Below are 19286 nucleotides of genomic sequence, written 5' to 3'. Positions count from 1 at the left end.
TCCGAAATACTATTCTTCGGATGTCCATCAGAACCAGATTGGCGAGGATGGTGGCCTGCTGACATGTTCCCTCCCACACAGTCCTCTTCGTGGGCGAAAAACCTGGGAATTAAAATCGACAATGAGCTTTCGCTCAAATCCCAGGTCTCCACTCTCACGGGAACATGTTTTGGGATACTTAGAATGTTGCGCAAGTTTTTTCCCCTTCTATCGGAGCAACATCGGCGGATCACTGTTCAGGCCCTTATAGGGTCCAGATTGGATTACGCCAATGTTTTATATCTTGGCTTGCCTGAATATCTCCTCCAGCGTCTGCAGATTACACAGAACGCTGCTGCGCGTGCCATCTTTGGCCTTCATCGTCGCACCAGCGCCTCTAACCTTCTTGCATCCCTCCACTGGCTTCCGGTGCGGAAGAGGATACTGTTTAAGGCCATGACGCTTGCTCATAAGGCCTTACATGGCAATGGTGCCAAATATCTTCAGAGAAGGCTGGACTTCTATCGACCTGCACGATCCCTCAGGTCAGAAGCCTTGGCTTTGGCGCGAGTACCACGTATCAAAAAGGCTCGGCTAGGCGGCCGATCTTTTAGCTTCCTCGCCCCTCAGATATGGAACTCGCTACCACTGTCCCTACGAACCACCTCAAACCTGCTTGTCTTCAGGAAGGACCTGAAGACCTGGTTGTTTGCGGGATAATTTCTTCTTCTGGGCCCCTTCTGTTACTGTTATGTTCTTCGCTCTCCTCTGTGATTGGAGCTCAAAGCGCCGGGACACTCCCTTGGAGTAGCCGTTGCGCTATAAAAGTCCCATTATAACATAACATAACATAACATAACTATTCCAACTCCAGTCCCCGTGGATAGTAGGGAAGGTGTTGGATAGTAAATTAAATATATTCCCTATCCTAGAGCGTCCCCCAGCGCAATGCGTTGTAATGGTTTGCGTTGTAATGGTTGCGTTGTAATGGTAGTGCGTTGTAATAAATGCGTTGTAAGTGATGTTTCCCCTGGGAAGGCTTGATAGACTACAGCCAGCCTAAAAGTGGTATGTTTCTATCCAGGCAACCTCACAGATTTTACTTTTAACCCCTTCGGCGCTTATGACGGAACCGTTCCGTCACGCGCCTCGGGTGAGCTGTGCTAGTGACGGAACGGTTCCGTAACGGCCCGCTCGGTGCGCCTGCGCGGCGCTGATTTCGCGCCTGCGCGGCGCTGATTTCATGCCTGCGCGGCGCGTTCTATTGAGCGGGCGAGTTCGTGACGGAACCGTTCCGTCACTAGCACAGCTCACCCGAGGCGTGTGACGGAGCGGTTCTGTCACAAGCACAGGTGAGCCGTGCGACCCCCCCCATCCCCTAGCACTACGGCGGAATTGCCACCGCAGTGAAGGGGTTCAAGGGGCATATAGAAATCCCTAAATACCCACTATTCTCTTTCTTGGTGTCATTACAACGCAGGCTATTACAACGCCTGCTGTTACAACGCGGTTTTTACATCGCATACCACTACAACGCATAGTGCTTTTAAGCGCTGGATAGTGATTTATTTAATTTACTATTCCAACTCCAGTCCCCGTGGATAGTAGGGAAGGTGTTGGATAGTAAATTAAATATATTCCCTATCCTAGAGCGTCCCCCAGCGCAATGCGTTGTAATGGTTTGCGTTGTAATGGTTGCGTTGTAATGGTAGTGCGTTGTAATAAATGCGTTGTAAGTGATGTTTCCCCTGGGAAGGCTTGATAGACTACAGCCAGCCTAAAAGTGGTATGTTTCTATCCAGGCAACCTCACAGATTTTACTTTTAACCCCTTCGGCGCTTATGACGGAACCGTTCCGTCACGCGCCTCGGGTGAGCTGTGCTAGTGACGGAACGGTTCCGTAACGGCCCGCTCGGTGCGCCTGCGCGGCGCTGATTTCATGCCTGCGCGGCGCGTTCTATTGAGCGGGCGAGTTCGTGACGGAACCGTTCCGTCACTAGCACAGCTCACCCGAGGCGTGTGACGGAGCGGTTCCGTCACAAGCACAGGTGAGCCGTGCGACCCCCCCCCATCCCCTAGCACTGCGGCGGAATTGCCACCGCAGTGAAGGGGTTCAAGGGGCATATAGAAATCCCTAAATACCCACTATTCTCTTTCTTTCCCTATAAAGTAATCTGAATTCCTCGACATTCCTATGTCTCTAGCTACCGTTTCCCCCTATATGTCAAGTAAAGAGCGCCCTAGCTTGTTACTATCCCCACAGTTTCTTTTCTTGAAAGGATGTTATTTTACAATGTCATCATACCTAAAGGCCATCGCTAATCATAACTTGAGGTGTATTTTAGAGTGCTTTTCCGGAAACTGTATATTCATGCGTCCTAAGAAGCAAGCTGCATGTTATCCCTAAGAGCACACCCACCCACTCATTGATCTAAGTTTGCCAGGCTCTTTTGGATGGCTTTAAAACCTTGAACTGCCCTTTAGTTTCAAAAATCCGTTTTTCTTAATTATGAGCCTGACAACAGTGTGGCATCTAATCGAAGCTTCTGAAAACCGGGAACTGACCATGGGAACAAGGTCTATGAGCTGTAGTGTAATAACATAAGCTGGAAAACTGGGGGGCATATTATCAAGGAGGGCGTTAAAATTATCGCGGGTTTAGTGGCAGAAAACTGCTGCTGCTTCAGCTTGAAATGAACTTGGTCCATCTCCAGTTGTTTAGAAACTAAAAACTGGTCAAGCTTTGATCTACTGGCAACTCGACCACTATAGAATGCATAGCCTGCTTTCACATAATTGGAGTTTCTCCAAAGGTCAAATTAAATTTTTGCATGCTTGCATGAATGACATTTACTTTCTTTTGAAGACTCTTTTAAAATAAAAGGACGTGAATACAGGGAATGGAACTGCCAGATGTTGTAAACATCTGAGGTTAGGGGCATGAATATGTATAGAGTCCAATCCTGCCCTTTATCCTTTCTCACCAACGTGATAATTCAGTGCCCCGACAAATCAGTCATGTTTTTCAATCATTCGAATGACCTTTTGCATCTGAATCATTATCACAGCTCCCTCAACTGAGACTGCTGCAGATAACCTGCTGATACCACTGAGAAATAGAAAAGGGCGTTTCCACCACTCTAGGAAGGCACGTTACTTGCAGGAAGCACCTTTTATTCGTCCAGAGTTATATATAACATGGCAAAGCATTTCAGAACAGTATTCACCCTATTTACATTACATGAAAATGCCTTCAGTTTCCTGAACAGAGCATCACTTGTAAGCTGCCCAGCCATAGACTCTTTTTTTCTCCTCCCAGCCATCCCCAGTGCCTCACACCAGTGCTCCAAACATATCCCAGTCCGGCTGCAATCGAAGAAGGCAGCTATGATCGACCAGACCATTCCCTTCCCTCCCAACCTGCCATATCTGGTGCATAGTTATCAACCTGCAATGACGATGCTAATACACCCTCACACCACTCCATGCGAGCAGAATGGGTCAGAACTATCCATACCATATAACTGCAATGTACACAATAAGCTTCTCTTCTCTTTTCTCTCCTACCACCCCACCCCATTTTTTCTCTTTAGTGCACACATATTTCCCCTCCGTTTACTCACTTCCAACTAGCTTAACTCTGTGTAAGAACTGGGGTCACCAATTCCACGGCGGTAGCTTGGCGCGAGCGGGAAGGCTCCCGGAAGCGAGGTGTGAAGTAGAAGTAAAGCCCACACTCACACTGAGACAGAGAACGCACACGATAAACTGATACCACACCAGCTAGTCATTTAAAAACAAGATGCTTTTATCCAGATTTGTCTCATTGCAGGTAAGTAATTCATTATGATAAACCAAGCATCATTTCATCAGGCAACATTTCATTGTAGAAGCTTAGGTAAAACCATTCCTTTAAAGACGAACCAACATTTCATTGTATGGGCATAAGCATCAACATTGGCCTAAGCGGATGCAGTAAAATAAAACAGCACTTCATGGGTCACTTCGAGATGGAACATTTCCTAGTTGCCATTGAGCACTTTACCCTTAAAACCAAGGCTTAGGGGTGGCTCATTGTAACATATGACCCCCCACTTGTATGGCACATCAACATAAATCAGGTTTCGGGCTAATGGGCAGGCTGCAGTAAACACTCCCACAGCCAGGGGTTAACTGTAGCACCACAACAGTACTTAATTCAGGCTTTTGCCCAGTTCAGGGAACCCTCGGTCATTCCTCCCCTGGGTTCGGGTCCTTATCAGTTTAACAGTGGCCAACGGGGCCCTACTGCAGTTTCCCCCGAGGGGAAGGGCAGTCAATGGGCTTCCTTTCTGTTCCCTGGAGGCCCGCTTCCCCTCCGGCCTTCTGCCCTTCTCCCCACAGGGAGTTACCTTAATCTTCGGCCCTCTGGGGCCCTTGCGCTGTGTAGCCGGTTTTGGGCAGAAAGGGGGACTCGCACTCTCTGGGTAGCCCCCTCACTGGTGTCCTGGGCCCCCAGGTGGTGTCCTGACCCATCCGGGGCTGTTGCCGGCTGGTGGGGGGCTCTCCCTCTCTGTGGAGCCCCAGCGCTTCTTCTGGACGAGGTCCCGGGCCTCCAGGTGCTTCCTGGGCCCAGGACCAATCCAGTGAGGGAGCAGGTGGTGCATGCCCACAGCCGCCAATAGCAGCGCGGCCTGCGGGGGCGCGGCTGCAACCACCAATGAGGGCGCGTCTGGCACCAATGAGGGCGCCCCAGCCATGTGATGACGCCCTCTCCAGCCTCAGAGGCCTAGCGAGGCCTTGCTGGATGCCGCGGCGGCCCTCCCCAGGCTTCAGGGGCCGCGGCGGGGGCTCCTCGCGCTTGGCGCCGGGCGGCGGCGGTGATTCAGGTCCTCAGGCGCACTCAGGGGCAGCGCCTCTTCGGTGACCGGGCCCGGCCCGCAGCGGTGATGGGGCAGACTTGCCTTCGGAGGCAATAGCGCTTCAAGGGGCACACCGATGAGACCTGGGCTGCGGCGGTGAGTCAGGCATGCAGCGTGATTAAGTCACAGCGCCTTAAGGGGGCACGGCGTTTCAAGGGCACACCGTGTAGTAGTCTCAGCGCTTGGAGGGCACAGGCAGTCTCTGACCAGTACAGCGCTTGGGAATGATAGCGCTTTGGGGCATCCGACAGCAGTTCGTGGCAGCTTATGCAAGACAGCGCAAAAACAACAGTTGATTGGCAGAATGCAGAACAATATCATACATTCAGCCTAGTACAGAGATCTGGGCCTAAATCCATTGCTTTTTGCTCACCATTCCATTCCAGTTTGAACCCAGCAATATGCAAATCAGTCTTGATCCTGTGCCCCATGGGAACAGTCCAGCCGAACTGCCAATCCAGGTCCTCCCTGGACTGGAAACAAGCATCCTAGGACCGGTTTCTGGCTATCAGCCTTCATCAGCCAGGATAGCTTGATTCCAGTGGCATGGAGAGCACAGGACTCACGTCTGAGCATACCGTCCCACTCGGGGTGACAAATGCAAAAACAACAGTTGATGGACAGAATGCAGAACAATGTCATACATTCACACCAATACAGAGATCTGGGCCTAAATCCATCTTTTTTTGCTCACCATGCCATTCTTGTTTGAACCCAGCAATATGCAAATCAGTCTTGACCCTGTGCCCCATGGGAACAGTCCAGCCAGAACTGCCAAACCAGGTCCTCCCTGGACTGGAAACAAGCATCCTAGGACCGGTTTCTGGCTATCAGCCGTCATCAGCCAGGATAGATTGATTCCATTGGCATGGAGAGCACAATGGATTAAACCCAGATCTATGACTGGGGGTGGATGTTTTTCCATTGCGCAACATTCCGTCCATCATCTTATGTGTTTTGCTTTTTACCCTATGTGGGAAGGGTATTGCCAGACATGGTCCCGTACTCACTATGCCACTGGAGTCAAGCTATCCTGGCTGAAGACTGCTGATAGCCAGAAACTGGTCCTAGGATGCTTGATTCTGGTCCAGGGAAGGCATGGCTTGGCAGTTCGGTCTGGACTGTTCCCATGAGGCACAGGGTCAAGACTGATTTGCATATAGCCATGTCTGAACTGGGGTGGCTTGGTGAGCAAAATAACGATGGATTAAACCCAGATCTGTGACTGGGTTGTATGTTTTGCCATTGTGCAACATTCCGTCCATCCTCTTGTGTGTTTTGCTGTTCACCCTATGTGGGAAGGGTATGCCCAGACATGGGTCCCGTGCTCCCTACATCACTGGAGTCAAGCTATCCTGGCTGAAGACGGCTGAAAGCCAGAAACCGGCAGTTTGGTCTGGACTGTTCCCATGAGGCACAGGGTCAAGACTGATTTGCATATGGCCATGTCTGAACTGGGGTGGCTTGGTGAGCAAAATAACAATGGATTAAACCCAGATCTGTGACTGGGGGTGGATGTTTTGTAATTGTGCAACATTCCGTCCATCATCTTGTGTGTTTTGCTGGACAGCGCAGAGGGGCACAGTCAGGGAAGCGCTTGGATGGTGCAGCGCTGTTACCTGGTTGATCCACCAGCAGTCCTCATTGTAGGTAAGTGGTTCCTTGCGGCGCTGATGGTTTCTGTGCCCTTCTTAGGTAGTTTCTTGGGGTGAAGAAGAAGGGGGGGTTTGAGTTGGTGGCATTGAGGAAGGATGGTTCCTTTGGCTCACTGGAGGTGGTTCCCTGGGTTCCCCAACGCTGGGCCAGATCAGTGGGTTTGGTAGAGTTCCTCACCTAACTTAGAAAGCAGTGCCTAGGCCCAGTCAATTCCAGTGGTGTAGGTTCCTCCCCTCGGCCCTACCGCCTAAACTCCTGCAGAGGTTCCCCCAAGTCCAGTGATGCCCCAACTAACTGGCAGGTTTCCCTCCTTTCCCTAAATACCCATAGGTGAGGTGACCCCTCTCTGAAGGCGGAAAAGTGTAGCCCCTCCTCTATTCCGGAAGGTTCCTGGGGCTTCCACAGACTAGGCTATGGGCAGAAACGGCGGACTGGCAGTGCTACTGTATCCTCATGTCCTACCCTGCTCCTGATTACTAGCACGTGTTTAAAAAGGCCACTCCACAGTAGCAGGGGCCTGTGGCAGCCATGTTGTTAGGAGAGAGCACCTGCACCTTAGCACTGATTGGCAGTGGTAAGGCGCCCAGAGACCTAGATCCAAAGAAAAAGGTGGTGGAAAAAACAAGGCAAAGGGCGAAAAAAATGGAGTAAGACCACCCTAGGGCTGACATTTCTAACACTCTGCATGTTCACTTAGTAGATTTGGAACAACATTTTCTCAACATTTCTTGCACTTCCATTGGCTCAGATAAATGTGTGAAACTGCCCTTTCATGTTCACTCTGGCTGATAGAAACTATTTTTGCTAGGGATAACTGCAATCTTCTGATGGCCTTGATGAAAAATCAGGAACAATGGAAAAGGAGAAGTTGCTATCTGTCATCTCTCTATAGCAATTCCCAACAGCTTCTCTCTTAACATAAATACTGAGGCTAAGGGCAGTGCTTAATTTGAGCTGGTGGTTTCCGGTGCATGGCATGGCACTTAATTGTCAGCACCGACACTTTTGACATGGTTATTATTTCAATATACATTAACAATGACTAATACCTGCCACCTAAGCCATTCTTATAGTTTTTCGGGCATGGGACATGTCACACTTGTAGGAGTGTGATGGTTAGTAGTTATGTTAGTACTGTCAATGGCGGCGTAGGCACAGGCAGTGGGTGGTACAAGATGCAGTGGCCTCCTGATCAGGGTCCTGGCACTTATACTTTAACACATCTAGCACTAGCTAAAGGCCAATGGTAGAGGACAGCCTCTCGTTCACTGCAGCCGAGAGGAAACAAGTCCCATGCTGCTATGGCTGATAAACCATTTGGTTTTGTGAAGAAATTCTCTCATAAATGACACTTGTTATGTTACAAACTGTTACAGTGACTGGTAGTCATTATATTGCGGTCATTGCAATAGGAGTACCATTGGTACTTTACATCAAAAGGATTTTACTTCACAGGTAAGGTGATAAGTAAAGTCTTATGCTAGACAATAGCAGCTGTTCTAGTTATAGTTATGTCAGGGTTTCCATAAGAGTGTTTTTTGTTCTGCAAATAAACTTTGGCACTGATGAATCTTCACTAAAATTTCCAATAAAAGTTCATCCACCTCAGATCCTTCCTGGAAAGCTTCACACTAATACGCCAAGAAACCCCAAATGTTGATGTCCAATATTATTTGCCATTGGAAGCTTAGTGCTCTCTTACAGAATTAAAAGCTGAACGGAATTATGTTAAATTTGGCATAAAATTCACTTTTGGGTGTAAATCTAATTAGCCGTTTGGTAATCGCTAATGCTATAGGTAGACCAGAGTTTCCATAGGAAGAGCATTTTTTGTTTTGCTTATAACTTTGGTCCTGTTTGACAAATCTGTATAAAACTTTCCCAAAAAAGATCAGTCACCTTAGGACCTTCTAGGAATGTTTTGGGGCGATCCATCAAGCAGGGTGCAAAGAAAAAGTCAGGATCCCAAAACATTATTGGCTGAATGGAATTACACCAAATTTGGCAGAAAGTTAGATTTCTCAGAAAGCATGTTTTTTAATGTTTGGTTGAAATCCGTTAAGTTGTTTTTTGAGAAATTTGTGTTAAAAGATGTGCTCAGGGTGGTGAGGAAGGGGTGAAAAATATATCTGAACTATTGGTCCAGCAGAATTCTCATGAAACTCCGGTGGCACTGTAAATTAAATAAAAAACATAATGGTTTCTTATCGTCTGGCATAGCTTTTTCTCCCATTGGCTTTTTCGTTATTCCACTGGATCGAATGATTTGTTTTGCAGGATGGCTGGATGCAACTTGAAGGAAAATATTGTGGCTGACTTTATAGGGCATGGGGACTCAGAACCGTGTCCTTTACTAGTGAAAAACATAAGATATAAGGAGGCAGGATAGGAAACCTCTGACCATCTGGCACTCAGGGGGGAACCAAAGGGTCCAACCCAGGGACCAATAAATAAAACATAAATCATACCTTGGGTACACTGGCATTCCCACAGGACCCATGGCAGATCTCCCATGAAGAACTGTAGTATCCCACAATGGTGTACCGCTTTCCACAGTTCTACGGTACCATGGAGGTGGCGCTTGGTCAAGGTACAGCAGGAGTAGGTCACAATAGCATATTTTTTTAAACAAATAATAAATATACTTGTGGGTGTTGCCAGCAGGAGTATTGGTGGCAGCAGGCGCGGTTTGCGTTCAGGGCCTGGCCACAGCCCAATCCCTGTCTCCTATGCAGGGCGTGGCCTAAGGCATGTGCGGTGGTGGGCTGACAGCCAGGGAGGGGTTTGGCACAGGGCCGTGCTGCAGACCAGGCCCTGCATTGAACCTCATGCCTTGCTTGGCTGAAGGCCATTATCAGTGGGGTTTGGCAGCTCATGGTGGGTTCGCCACTCGCTGGGTGTTGGGCACAGGGACTAGCCAGAGGTCACGCACTGCGGCCAATTGGCTAATTATGATCAAAAGCCACTGTAAAAAACAAAGGGGCAGATTTATGATGCCCTTACGCCGCAATTGCGTCGCTTTATTTGACGCAACTGCGGCACAAACAATGCGCCCTATTTACAACGTGACGCATCTAGGAGATGCGTCACGTTGTAAAGCCCTGCACCATAAGGAGGCGTTCCTGCGCAGGGGGGGTGTTCCTGCGCAGGAACGCCTCCTGAAAGTGGCTGAGTGAAATCTATGAGATTTCACTCAGTCACTTTCAGGCCAATGCTGCGTCAAAACCCTGGGCCTGCTTGAAGCAGGCGTAGGTCTTGATGCAGCATTGTGTAGATGGGGCACCCCCGAGCCTTGCGGGAGCTGCGTCGCGCTTGCGACGCAACTCCAGCAATGCGCCACATTTCCGGCACAGATGCGTCACGCATCTGTGCCGTTCTTGCACCATGGTGCGCTGCATTATAAATGCGGCGCACCATGGGTGCCGGAGCTGTGGCGCACTGTGGCGCACGTTAACTGGCGCATCCCTGGGGATGCGCCAGTTAACATAAATCTGCCCCAAAGTTTAAAACAACGTAGTAGATAGGTAAGTTAATAGGATATTATGTTTTTTAACGCAAGGTAAGATCTTGTTACCATAGCTAACTATAATATTACTTTAACCTTCATTTTTTTCAGTGAATATCAATATTGCTAATATTAGATTAGGGCACTTAAAAAATAAACTTACCTGTGTAATAAAAGTCTGTGATGTAAAATACTGAAAACCTCTCTGCAATGTGGAGACTACTGATGTAATGACCGCAATGTAATGGCTCCCGATGTAATTCCTGCAATTGGTCGATAATACACTTCCCCTCATTCAAGATGGATGCTGGGACGTGCCGTTGAAACGGTGGCTCCCACTGAAAAATCAATGCCGTTTGATGAGTGATCCTGTGTTCATGGCTGACAACCTCCTCTGCCCCAGTGCAGGGCCGGCGCTAGGCATGGGCAGAGTGGGCAGCCGCCCAGGGCCTCGCGGCTGTGTTACTGTGAGGGCCCCCCCCACGGGCCCATCAACCTTTGAAATGGTGCCATTGTAAGAGTAACAGGTGGGGAGCCCCCTCCCTTGGGGTTTGCAGCCGTGGTGCAATGATCGAGGCCCACGGCGGGGGCCCCCTCACTCCCCGGCTGCCATGGACTGAAAGTGCAATATGACACCCCATCCCTTTCAGATGCTGCAGTGCAGATTGGGCCCTGATCAGCCTAATCGCTGCATCTGCATAAAAGCAGTTAGGGAGATGCTTGAATTGGCGTGAGGTGTGAAGTGAGCCCTGCCCCGCATTAAAGAAACGCAGAGCAACTTGCAGGGCTTACAACACAAAACCATAGAGTGATCTCACATTACAAAAGGCGCTGCTTCTTCTATGGAAGAAATGGATAAAGGGCTTATTATTCTTTTCTTTTTTTGCAACTCTTTTTTTTTCTCAAACAAGCATGTTCATCCAAAACAAACATAAAAGGAGTTTAACATAAATAATAACTACAGTTATAAGCGCTTGGTGTTTTTTATTTTCATGTAATTTACATGAACCGAAGGAAGAATGAGCAATTCGCTCTTTAAAAGTTAAGTTGAGATGCTAACATTCAGTTAGGGGAAGCGATGGGGGGGGGGGTGATCCCACATCCATCCTTATCACCCCAAGGGGAGTGCAATGAACCCTCCAATATACACCCAAGTCATATAACCCCTCAGGCCACTCACCATTCATTGCTTTACGCATCTGAAAAGTAATATGAGAGCAGTTGTGTAACACAAAATGTTGGGGTCCCTCACTGCAGAATGTGATAATGGGCCCCAGAGTCTCCCACATCTCACAGATATTCATTGGCCCTAGGCTGAATGGGAGGCCCCTGGCGGGATGGGGCCCTCAGAAGTGTTGTGGGCACATCTGTGATGCAGGGGACTGTATTGCGCCCAGGCACAAGACGTGAAGCAAGGTAAGAGGCTGGAGAGAAGAGTGGTGAATAGCAGGGTATGTAGGGGAGAGGTGGAAGCTTGAGAGGCAGAAACAGTGAATGGAGAGTAGAGGTGATAGAGATAAAACATGAAGGGGGAGATTTTCAAACCTTTTGTGCAGGTTTTGCGTCATAAAAGTGACGTTAACCAGCGCACATTTTTTTTGCTGCTATTTTCTTTCCAGCGAAAACTTGTTTTGTGCTGGAAAGCACCCTCTAAGTAATGCAAAGAAGCGCAAAGCACTGCTTTGCGTTACTTTGCGCCGAGGGGGTGGTACATGGGCGTGCCCATGTAACCACCCATGCCCTTTGATGCAAAACCATATTTACAAAAATTTGCGAACATGGTTTTGCGACAAAAGTTAACGCCCCTTCAAAGGAGGCGCTAACAAGAGAAATGCTTTCATTTCTCCATGCTTTTACGACTTTGCATGCGCACTACACTGCGCAGCATGTATGCAAAGTGGGAAAAGCGTAGTATCGTACCCAGCATAGTTATTTTGCACAAGAAGGGTACCCTTCTGTACAAAACCTATGAAACACTCATGCACACACCCTAGCGCTTCAGCGCTAAGGTGTGTGCATGGCGCACAGAGCTGAAACGAGTGACGGTGCAAGGGAAAGGGGAGGAGAGAGCCAAGTGTTTGACGATATAGTGCTCTCCTGCTCCCTGGCTGTAGCGCAGGACAGCGCAGCCGCACAGGGGGGGGGGAGGGGGACGCTGCGATGCGTCACATGACTTTTTTCGGAATATCCCCAAAAGAGTTGAGAATGGAGGGGCGAGGTGGACATGAGGGACGCAGAACCCGTGAACAAAGTAGAAGAGAAAGATGAAAGGCAGTGCTTGGATAGGCGAGGTAGATATAAGAGAAGCAGAACCCTCAGGAAAACTTAAGTGTCATAGAGAGGGAATGGTGAGTGTTGGATATAAGAGGGCAAGACAAACAAGAGCAGGTAAGAGGCTAGGGTAGAGAGGCAGGGGAGAGATAGAACCAGTGAGAGAAGGCTAGAGACTGCAGAGAGATGAGAGGTGAATAGCTCAGCAGGTAGGTAGGAGGTGGGTGTAATATAGGCAGGATTTGTGAGAAAGGTAAGAGACAGTAGTTAAGATAAAGTGAAGTGTAGAGCATGGAAGGGAGACATGGATTTATGAGACAAACAGTGAGACAAGGTAAGAGGAAGGGGATCAAAGAGGAGAGGTGGATGCAAAGGGGACAGACCAGCAAAGAAATCTTAGGAGTCTGAAGGAAGAAATGAGAGAAGAATGGCAGTACATGGATGCGGTATGTAGATGTAAGAGAGGCAGAACAATCAAGAAAGCTTATACAGAGAAGAGAGAGGGAATGATGAGATCTGGATGTAGAAGGCCAGAATCGGTGAAAAAGGTAAGAGGCAAGGGGGGGAGATGAGGCATACCGCATGGAGGAGAAAGATGGATATAAGGACATAACGAGAAAGAGAAGCAACAAAGCTGGGGATAGCAGAGAGATTGATGTAAAAGGGGCAGAATCCATGAAATAAAGTTTGAGGAAGAGATGATAATATGAATGAATAATGAATGGAAATAGGTGGTGTAAGAGGCAAAATCTGTGAGAAAAGATTAGAGTGTTCAAGAGGATGAAAATCGAGAGAAGATGGAAATGGAGCAGAACCAGTGACAAAAGTTATAAGGCTGGGGGAGAGATGAGCAGTGAAGATAGCGTAGTAGAGTTTGATGGAAGAGTGGCAGAATCAGCAAGAGGAGAGAGGAAGGAAGTAAGGGGAGAGTTGTATGTAATGAAGTTGGAGCAGAAAGAAAAGATAAAAGGAAAGAGAAGAAGTTAAAGGCATGGCAGGATTTAGGATGGCATAACCAGCAAAGAAGATAAAGACTGGGTAGAGAGTTGGGATGTGAAGAGTAGGACAGAGAAGAGAGATGTGGATTTAAGAGGGGAGGAATCAGCAAGTGAATATCAGAGGCAAGGTGGAAAGATGAGAGGTAAAGAGTAGAGCATGGAGGTGTGAGGGTCAAGATGGATGTAAGAGTGGCAGAACCAAAGAGTAAAGGTAAAAGGCTTGGGCATTGGGGAAAGATAATACGTTGAAAGGAGAGCATGCAGAATGAGGTGGATGTAAGAGGGGCTGAACCAGCAAGAGAAGAAAGTAGGCTGAGCAAGAGGTGAGGTAAAAAGTAAAGCACAGAGGAGAGAGGTGAATGTAAGTGGGCAGAACCAGCAAAAAAAAGTAGGAGGCTGGAGGAGAGGTAAAATTGTCTTTGAACTAGCATGTGCTGCTAAGTACATTGAGCCTTCTGCCAAAGTTTTCAATTAGCTGCCTCTTTATTTTCCAAGTGCCCTCTCATCCTCTTATTTGTGCTTTCTGTTTACTGGAGCATTTTCAGGTCGCTCACCCGAACCATCATGGATCCCTTTATGTTGATGTCCATGCCTGCTAAAACCAAATGCCTTAACCTTGAACTTCATTGGTGCAACTGGAGTATCAGGGAGCCACCTGAAGATCCACTGTACAGCTATGGGACAGTCTGTCTTAGAATTTTATTCATGCACTAATCTGGAAACATTGGTTTTGGAGAGATAGAGGCATAGCTTTTAAACCCCGTTTGACGTGTTGCATTTCCACATAATACAGCTTTAAAATATTTGCACTTATTTTATTAGGGCTATTTTTTGTATTTGTAGCCATCTCAGTGATGTACACATTAGAGAGGTAGCTTCTTGCAAAGCTACTTCAACAGTGCCAAAAAATGATTAGTCAGTGGACACTTCTGTGATACTACATTTTATGCAAATTAGAGGGGCCTCACATGTTCCTATCCTGCCCGGGGCCCCACGAATCCTAGGACCGGCCCTGCCCCAGTGGCACCGGCACTGCTTCTCCCCTTAACGTTGGTCGATGATGGAGCCCAAAAAGGCCAGTCCCATTTTACGGGTCATTAAACAAAATGCGTAGCACTAGAATTTAAAATTGCACAGCACACCCAACAGCATCATTCCACATTAAATGCACATATTGTCTCACGCAGCAGGCATCTGCTGTGTTTCCAGTCACATATACAGCATACAGTTACATGTTCGTAAATCCTTAGATTACGTACAAGGGGACAAGAACAAAGCAAATTCAGCACCTACAAAGGTGATCACCGAAGACTATTTACCCTGACAGGCCGCTCGTAATGCAGAGCTGCAATACATCTCTTGGACGAGACCAGTCTTACAGTGAAAAGAGTCATAATGTAGCAGCCACTGGCAAAGCCAATAGGCATGGCTTGCATTTTCATTGATTAGGAAATTTATTGGCTTTGCCGATGTTTATTTTAGAGATAATGTAGCTAAAGTCAAAGGGGGGTTAACAGGCAAAATGTGAAGCGATGGATCTCCTTTTAACGTATAAAAAATCATATAGGGATTGAGCTTTGTAAGATAAACTCTTTCACACATGCAAAGTGAAGAATTCGAAGAGTTAATGAGTGAAAATGCTGGAATTCCCTGTGCCAAACCCTCAGATGCCCCTGCAAAAAGAGGTGTTGATTCATGCTGAGCTAATGGGAAAAATGCCAAACTGGCGACTCCAGTTGAGTAGTTCCAAATTGTTACCACTAGATCAAGTGGCTACAGATACAGTTATGTTTTTAGATCGAGCTGTATAGTTATAGGGGACATAAAACAAAGGGATTTATTATGGATGTATACAAATGTTTACTGAAACAAACAAACACAAAGGAACATTATAAGTACAGCTTCTGTACACTATGATCCCCTACGTAGCATCGGGACACATTCAAAAAACGAATACTAATTGGTCAACAGGAATTTCCAACAGAGTTCGAAATTGCAGGATGAGATCCGCCCTTTGCAGCCGAACCTTCATGTAAGAACATAACAAAACCCTCTCCCTGGAATTATAACCAGTGCACAAAATTAATTCCACATGCAGTAAAAGTACAACCTTTCACCCATACTCTTCCTGCGACACTGACACATGAAAGTGCCACCATGGAGGCAGATCTCAAGAGACAAGAGAGGGGGGGGGGTTAAAATGCAAAGCCTGCTGCAAACTGTTAACCCTGCAAGTGACATTAAACATGGGTTGCATTATTAAATTGCCATTCCCTTCATTTTACTAACTTGCCAAAATCATCTCAACTCCTTGTGAGAGAACAGGTCACTCCCAAGAAGGAGGGAGACCAGGCCACTAGAAGTAAAAGCTTAGAAAGAGGGGAAAAAAGCTAAAGCTAGAACACAACATTCGATGCAATCCAAAATATTGTAAGGAACACGAGCCATAAGCTACCTGCTGCTGCTTTCTCCAGTCTCCAGGACCGTGGATGGCAGACTGCCCACTTGGTGCGTTGCTCCCAGCCTAGTGATTGGTTGGTGTCCTCAAGCCGCGCATCTCTGTGTCTGAATGTTCCCTGGAAGGGCCCCTGTTTTTGTAATCCAAATTACAAGATTGCTCATTCTCCAGTTATTCGCCTCACTTGGAATGCTCGCTTGGGTTTGCACAATACTCTCGTTGTTCTGGGAACATCTTCCACAGAGGCTCTAACTATTGGTGCCTCAGCCACTCTGAGTTTGTCCCTGTGTTTGGCATCCATCCTTCTCTGCTTCTCGGCCAATGATGAGAAGGAGGCGTTCTCCGCTTGTTGTTAGTTGTGTTGTTATTAAGGCTTTGTTAAGCACCCAATCAAGATGGCATGGCTTCTTAGCGCTCTATTATGCCAGGCATAACTGCAGAAGCAGAATAGTACCCCGATATTTAGGATACCCCAGAAATTCAGATTACATAAGATTTACCTCAAACGGTACCCCCACATCCCTACTCCCTTGGGTTGGGTTGATCTTGCACAAAAGGCACCTTTCCTAACATATATTTAGTAGAGTAATAATCATAAGTAACTGGGACCGCGCAATAATTGTGTTCTAGAACAGGAGCACAAATAAAGGGTTTTGTTACAAAAGTCAAAAAAATCATGAGGTTAAGAGTAAATTAGATGAAAACTTAAATGCAGAATTATGCAGAGTACCGTATTTTCCGGCGTATAAGACAACTTTTTAACCCCTTAAAATGTTCTGGAAAGTCGGGGGTCGTCTTATACGCCGGGTACCAAAATTGACGGTATGTTTTACATAGCGCGGACTTCACCCGAAGGTGTCAGACCGCTTCTCAATTGAAAATGGTGCCGCTTAGGGAACTCCAGCACAAGAACGAAGAACGTAGGCGATGGTGGCACTGTGCAACAACACGATATCAGCCCGTCGCCAGGCACTGTGGAAGTACGTATCAAAAGTAAACCCACTGAAAGCGGTCTTGAAAATAAATTACAGTTACGTACCGCAGGCTGCTAATGAGCAGAGCAGAAGTACGGTACGGTAATTTCATCAGAACTGATGGCAGTCAACTACGGTAGCACAAGAACGAACGTTACATAGGCGATGGTGGCACTGTGCAACACGATATCAGCCCCTCGCCAGCCAGAGGCAACTCAAACACTGCGCAAGTATCAAAAGCAAACAAATGGCGCCGTGAGCCCTACCTAGACTGCAGCTGCACATCCCCAGGCAGACGAGGCGCTCCTCCACATGTGCTGATCTCTTTCTCCTTCCATAATTCTTACGCTCATCAGTAGGAGAGGAGCGTCAGTACCACATGATCTCCTCAGTCCATGGAGATAGAAAGGGGACTGTAGGATGTTAGGAAGTGGGGGTAGTCTTATACGGCGAGTATAGCACGAAACCTACATTTTGTCAAGAAAAGTAGGGGGTCGTCTTCTACGCCGGGTCGTCTTATACGCTGGAAAATACGGTAGTCATTTAAATCGCAATAAGCGTCAACACCATACAGACATCAGGCAGCATCCCTAGTAGAAAAAGAAGGCCTTAGGGTGGTCTTACTAGGTCTAAACCTTACATTTTTAATGCATATAGGTCACCCCTAGGGTAGGCCCTTAATAGCCCATAGGGCAGGGTGCGGTGTATTTAAAACCTTAGCCATATACTTTTAACTTTTGCATTTCTTGGCAGTGAAAAACTCTTTGTTTTTCACTGCTGTAAGGCCTACCTCTTCCATAGGATAACATGGGTTACCTTGTTACATTTAAATAAGTGATAACTTTCAATTGAGACAAAGTGAGATTTCTGAGTTTGCTGGCTAAATAATTAAAATGTAAAACCCTCTTTAATGTTAAAGTTGGATTTTAAGTCACATTACTGTGTAAATAATTGTTATGTAATACCCTCTCTAATGGTAAAATCAGATTTTAAGTCACAATTCCGAAAATGCCACAATTAGAAAGTTTGCATTTTTTTTACCTTTCTAGCCATTTTGGGCCTGAAGCCATGGGTCACATGACTGGGTGTAGCTGACAGTTGTTTTTTGTGTATTTCTCCCAGACAGTGAGACAAAGGGGGAATATGTGTTGGCAGGGTGGGCCATCTCTGAATTGATGGGGGGGGGGGGAACAGTCACTTACCACATCTGCATATCACAAAGGCTCTGCCTCAGCCCTCTCACAAAGGGTTTCACCCCAGTCTATTGTGCCCCCAGGAAAGCGGTGACCAGGCAGTGAGGCAGGACATTCCAAACACCACATGCAATGGAAACATTCAGGCTCTTCTCCTATTTTAAAGCCAGCACTAAGCATATATATATCAGAGCCTTAGATCCAACTATTCAATACACGTGTGACCTGTGGAAGGCTAAGAAGAAGGACTCCTGTGCTGCCAGGAGAATTACTACTCTGCAACTCTGCTGTTTAAGTGAGAAGGACTGGACCTGCATCATGCTAGACTCACAAACTCCTTTTGGAAAGTGGGAGTGGAGATGGTCTCAATGATCTAGAGACAGACCGCCCCACGGCCATGGATGACCAGATGAAACTATAGATCATCACAAGACATTTGATGGGAATCCAATTTCACTGAGTCTCACTGATAATCACCTGTGTTCACGATCACAGTTCATTGTTGTGTACTTTACATTTAGGCTCAATAGGAATTTCTGTATCCTCCACTGATTTAATTACAGTAGCGCCTATCGAATGGATGAATAGATCCATTTCTCTTAGACCCCTGATTCTCTGGTTGTATTACGATTGTTGTATGGGGATACGAACCAAGGCAGGTCTTTAAATATCCCTTGGACCCCCTTTCTCTGTGTGTTGTTATGATCCTTGACGACAATGCAGGACCATGCATCACATGCCCTGTCTATGGCCTTGTCACTTGGTCAAGATAGGCCTGGCAAAGAGCAACACCATTTAAATGCTCATGTTTATTGAGTTGCCTTCTCTTTACACACAATGACTTCTGACATACATTTGCGTATGTGACAATTCAGGATAACATTCTCCGAATCAGCACTACCACACTATCACAACACCTTGTACATTCAGTACAAGGGATAAAGTTCATTACGCAAAGGTCATTTTTGGATATTGACTGATGGGTGACAATGCTATCCAACTAGAAAAAACCATTGCGACCGAACAGAGGTTGTAACATGGCCACACGAGTGCTGTTTATTACATAAACCAAGCCACTTCCTTGTTTAGGGAGAGGAGCACTCAGCTGACACTGTGAGGTCTCTGCATACCGGAATTCCAGCTCATCTGATTCCTATTTACTGACACAAAGGATGTCCAGCTCCACACCAAGATGGACAGCATGATGACACTTACACGCAGGTAATGGGGAGTTAGTCCATCTGGCAGGGATTTGGCAAATCACCCACCCTAGGCAAGACCAGGTTAGTGAGCAATAGGTAGGAGTAGGTGTAGGTGTGCAGTGGAACAAGATGGAAGGGGGAAGTGCAGG

At 47.1% G+C, this 19286-nt stretch overlaps 1 protein-coding gene across 2 annotated transcripts in view; it reads right to left on the bottom strand.

Annotated features, from left to right (window-relative positions):
• LOC147684702 (somatostatin receptor type 5-like) overlaps positions 1 to 15995 on the bottom strand; it is a 46946-nt gene extending 30951 nt beyond the window's left edge. Inside the window, exons 1-2 of one of the 2 annotated variants that reach the window (XM_086940539.1) lie at positions 15766 to 15995; positions 10205 to 10379 (exon numbers count right to left, since the gene is read on the bottom strand). The gene's annotated coding sequence lies outside the window, so the exon portion shown is untranslated. The remainder of the gene's footprint in view (positions 1 to 10204; positions 10380 to 15765) is intronic. The other variant, XM_086940540.1, reaches the window with a different exon arrangement.
• Between the last annotated feature and the right edge of the window lie 3291 nt (positions 15996 to 19286).

The sequence above is a fragment of the Lissotriton vulgaris genome, chromosome 10 (genome assembly GCF_964263255.1).
Source record: "Lissotriton vulgaris chromosome 10, aLisVul1.2, whole genome shotgun sequence".
NCBI classification, from domain to species: domain Eukaryota; kingdom Metazoa; phylum Chordata; class Amphibia; order Caudata; family Salamandridae; genus Lissotriton; species Lissotriton vulgaris.
Note: the sequence above shows the minus strand (reverse complement) of the source record. Positions and strands in the feature narration are given on the sequence as shown.